Raw genomic sequence first — 5,074 nt, 5'->3', positions numbered from 1 at the left:
TAGGTAGAATAATTATAACATAGCAGCTGTCTTATAAGAATAATTAGAATAATTCACAGCAATATAAATATTCATCCCTTATGTGGCCACGCTACAAGTATAATATAATTTATACCATATACAGTATATTACCTAAAAACCTTTACATGTATAGATGTATGTATTTTTCACCCGCCTAACATTATTTCGAAGCAATTAACACTTGTTTACCAACAAAATATCTTCTTGACTTTTCACAAAAGTATTTTTGATTCTTGAAATTATATCTCATTCTAAGTTGATAGTTTAACTTGTACCTCCAAAAAAATTTTTTTTATTGAAATATAATTTGAAATGTGGTGTCATTGCATTCATGACATTCTTTGCTTTTGTGGCGCAGCATTAGGGAGAAGCAGGACAAAACTAAATATGTAAATGTAGCTGACTACGCCACCCTGCTAAACAGGGAAATACAGTAGGCCTATAGGATCCCTAAAGGCCTATGATTGGACAACCAATGCACCCACAGGTGTGGTACAATAATGACTTAAAAATAACTATGCAATGCCCACTGTGTGTCCCACTACACTTTCATTACATATTACTGTGCGGAGCCACTTCTACCATGACCTTTCCCAGGTTCTTCCCAGCGTACATATAATCTATAGCTCTATAAACTGATTCTAGCCCCATAAAATGACTCTCTGGGTCCAAATCACACATGTCCACCTAACAAACCAGTTTTCCTTGCAATAACATCTCAATCAGGCGGCTCAACATTTCTTTATAGTCTGACCTGAAATGAGGTAAGAAGAAGCCAGAAACAGTGACTGATTTTTGCAATAGTTTAACTGGTAATGTACCACCTTTCACTGGCTGCAGTCGTGATGCACTCTGATAGCCTGATATGAACCCAATCACTATCAGTCTGCCCTAGACAGGCCATATTATTCACAGACAAATTGAAGATGGTGCCACCTATTAACTCATAAACCACATCTAAACCCTGTGGATACTCTTTGCATAGTATGGAGCCCAGGTCCTCCGTTTTATAGTTTATGGGCCGATCACAGCTGATGGTCTTCAGAAAGCTGGCCTTCTCATTGCTAAAGCATGTGCCCACCACATGGCAGCCAGCCAAATAGACTCAGTCTCAATGTCAGAAAGCCTCATCAATGAGCTCACGCATTCAGTGATGAAATGCCTTGCCAACTTCAGACCAGGCACAATGGTCCCTTTAAAACTTTTCCAGAAGCTCCTGGGGCATATGACATCCTCCGTGGCAGTCGCACCGCTGGGGTTGATGCATATGAGACCGCTTTAGCACTGGCTACAGACTCGAGTCCCGAGACGAGCGTGGCACCGTGGCACGCACCGTGTGATGGTCACCCCCGCCTGACGCCAAACATTCAAACCCTGGACAGACCTCTGCTTTCTGCGGGCAGGAGTCCCCTTGCAGCAGGTGTCCCGACGCGTCCTGTCACGACCGACGCCTCCAGATTGGGCAGCTGCGGGCCATTGGAAAGGGGCCCCGCTGTGCTGGCACATCAACTGCCTGGAGTTGCTGACTGTTTTCTTTGCCCTGCGGAAGTTTCTCTCGCTAGTTTTGGGCAAACACATCTTGATCAAATCAGACAGCACCACCGCGGTAGCGTACATCAATCGCCATGGCGGCGTACGCTCCCGCTACATGTCACAACTCGCCCGTCGTCTTCTCCTTTGGAGCCAGCAGCGACTCAAGTCGCTGGCAACCTCAATGTGGTAGCTATCACGACAATGCTTGCACAGTGGAGAGTGGAGGCTTCATCCCCAGTTGGTACAGCTGATTTGGGAACGGTTCGGCAAGGCTCAGTTAGACCTGTTCGCCTCCCGAGAGACCTCCCACTGCCCGATCTGGTATGCCCGAACAGAGGCTACCCTCGGGGCAGACACACTGGCATACAGCTGGCCCACGGGGCTGCGCAAGTACGCATTTCCCCCAGTGAGCCTTCTTGCACAGGTGCTATGCAAGGTCAGGGAGGACGAGGAAAATGTCACTCTAGTGGCTCCCTATTGGCCCAACCGGGCTTGGTTCTCGGACCTCATACTCCTCGTGACAGCCCCTCCCTGGCAAATTCCCCTGAGGAAAGACCTTCTTTCTCAGGGACGGGGCACACTCTGGCATCCACACCCAGACCTCTGGAACCTCCATGTCTGGCCCCTGGATGGGACACGGAAGATCTAGCTGATCTACCACCTGCTATCGTAGACATGATCAACCAACCCAGAGCCCCTTCTACCAGGCAACTTTTTTCCTAAAGTGGCTTGTTTGCAAATTGGTGTTCTTATCGGGGCGAAGACCCACAAAGGTGCGCAGTCAGGTCAGTGCTCTCATTTCTGCAGGAGAGGTTGGAGGGGAGGCTGTCCCTGTCCACCTTGAAGGTGTATGTAGCTGCTATTGCAGCCCACCACGACGCAGTAGACGGCAATTCTTTGGGTAAGCATGACTAGATTATCAGGTTCCTAAGAGGTGCCCGGAGGTTAAATCCCTCCCGGCCAAGCCTGTTCCCCTACTGGGATCTCTCAGTGGTCCTCTCGGGCCTTCAGAGACCCCCCTTCGAGCCGCTAGAATCAGTTGGACTCAGGACCCTCTCCTTCAAAGCGGCCCTGCTGATCGCACTCGCCTCCATCAAGAGGGTCGGGGACCTGCAACCGTTCTCTGTCAGTGACACTTGCCTGGAGTTCAGTCCGGCAGACACACATGTGATCCTAAGACACACATGGGCTCCTACGTGGATGTTCCGCCTGTGTGTATTTTTCGCTGTACGGTCTCCTTACGAGTGGACCCGCATCTCCCTTGGGCAGTTCCCACTGCCCCCCAGTCACCATGTCTGTAGCAACTCCTCCCTCCGAAGAGGTGGGATCTACCACCGCGCCACTTCCCACATGTGACCTAAAAGCCCATGTGGTGTAATTCGCCACTTTTACCTCCCACTCTCTGGGCAGGTGTGTCCTCTGCAGGGTTTTCCCCCCTGAAAGAATAGGAAACTGGGTAAGACCCCCTTCCCACAATGCGTGTAAGGGCCCCAGCTGTTTTGCTCTATGGGAGAAATGAGAGAAAAGAGGCCCAGCTAGGCTCGGCCCGTTCCCAGGTTGGCAAGTGTCGCCTTGTTCCCCTGTCTAGGGTAACTATAAGGGTTCCGATGACTTTATGGTGCATTGGGGAAAGGTACGTGCAGTCTGATACAGCTGGATGTTTTGGCACGTCAAGTAACTGCCTGCTCCTGTGTCAGCAGTACACGTACACGGCTCAGTGCATGGCGTGATTTAAATTGGACCCCTAGTGTCGCTTCTTCGACACAACATTGAAGTGAGCAACAGACGGGGAACGTCTAGGATATGGATGTAATCTCCATTGCCTGATGGAGGGAACGAGACGTTGTGTCCTCCCGGCCACTTCGCTGAGCCGAGCCACTGTTGTGGCCAGACAATTTCCAGCTCCTCAGAAAAATCCTGAATGAAACAGACGCATTTCCCCACCTTTATACCCGTATGTCCAGGGGTAGGTCATGCAAATTATGTCCGCCAACTTCTCATTGGCCTTTTTTCATAGATCAGAGGTATATTCGGCGCTCAAGAGAGACCCCTAGTGTCACTTCTTCGACACAAATTCTCATTCCCTCCATCAGGGAATGGAGTTTACATCCAAAACCTAGACATTTTCTTTGCATTATTCAAGGTATGAAAACACAGTATCTTTTTTGTTATTTAAAAAAAAACAGCTTTGGTATCCTTCATGCGGTGGAGCCATTGGAGTGGGACTTGTTCTGAGCAGAGAGTGAAGGCCCGCCCCAGCAGGTAGTAACGGAGATTGAGGAGCGCCCATTTGAAGGCCAGATACTCGTTCTCCATGGTGCTGTACATCGTTTCCCTCAAGTAAAGCTTGCGGCTGATGTACAGCACCGGGCGTTCCTCCCCCTCCGCCACCTGCGAGAGTACAGCCCCCAGCCCCAAGTCTGAAGCCTCCGTCCATCCGTAATACAAATGCGAGAGAGAAATTAGGTGCATGTAAAAGCAGCCCCCCACAATGTATGGCTTTAACCTGCATAAATGCCTGTTGGCACTGCTCCGTCCACTCGACCAGGTCTGGAGCTCCCTTTTTAGTGCGATCAGTCTGCGGGCATAAATTTGTTTTTATGTTCGGGCAATCTGTATGGACGGGTACATTCCACCATCCCTGGCTCGGTCTCATTGTGTTGTTGGATTAGGTTTGTGCAGCCCGGTAGACGGGAAAACACATCCGTGAATTCTTGTTGTAATTTGGAAACCTCTGCGAGTTGGTATGGTGTGAGGTGGTCTCCACCACTGACCAGGGTGACGTGACTGTGTTTTGTGTTTACCTCCGGCCCGAGCGCCGCCGTCACTTGGGTCGCCTCCCTCCACAATTTCAGGAGGTTGAAGTGATAAATTTGACGTGTGACCCCTCTATTGGTTCGCTTTACTTCATAATCAAAACCCTCCACTTGTCATGTGTCCTCAAAGGGTCCTTGCCACTTGGCAAGTAATTTGTAACTCGATATGGGGAGTAATGCGAGTACCTTATCTCTCAGTGCAAATTCCCTTAGCCGAGATCCCCTGTTATACAGTTGGCTCTGTTGTTCTTGAGCTTGTAGCAAATTCTCAAATTCCTCGTTTTGAACAAAGCATTGGTGGATAGTGGTCTGGTTACAACCTATGTCCACCAAGGCTTGGTGTGTACTCCCCTTGATTCTTACCAGAATCCTGTACCCTCCGGCCCGATCGGGGGCAGCCTGTGGTGCGTCGGGGATCCGGACTACAGTTCCCAGCTCCATCCTTGCAACACCAACAAACTGTGTCCAGGTGAGAATAAGGGCTGTTTTAAAGGCACAGGTGGCCACACCAAATATTGATTTAGCTTTTTTTATGTTTACTGGACTTTGTATGATGTTAATTGCTAAATGAAATGTGTGTGATATATATATATATATATATATATATATATATATATATATATATATATATATATATATATATATAAATAGTTTAAGTCTTTTCCCCAGTTGACAAGAGTTTTCAAGCCTCCACGCTCTCTCTC

At 48.7% G+C, this 5,074-nt stretch overlaps 1 pseudogene; it reads right to left on the bottom strand.

Moving 5' to 3' along the window:
* Positions 1 to 573: 573 nt before the first annotated feature.
* LOC127657615 (prostaglandin reductase 3-like) lies at positions 574 to 4,811 on the bottom strand (annotated as a pseudogene).
* Positions 4,812 to 5,074: the final 263 nt, after the last annotated feature.

Source organism: Xyrauchen texanus, chromosome 17 (genome assembly GCF_025860055.1).
Source record: "Xyrauchen texanus isolate HMW12.3.18 chromosome 17, RBS_HiC_50CHRs, whole genome shotgun sequence".
Taxonomy (NCBI): Eukaryota; Metazoa; Chordata; class Actinopteri; order Cypriniformes; family Catostomidae; genus Xyrauchen; species Xyrauchen texanus.
The sequence above is the reverse complement of the archived record's forward strand: the minus strand, read 5'-3'. Positions and strand labels throughout refer to the sequence as shown.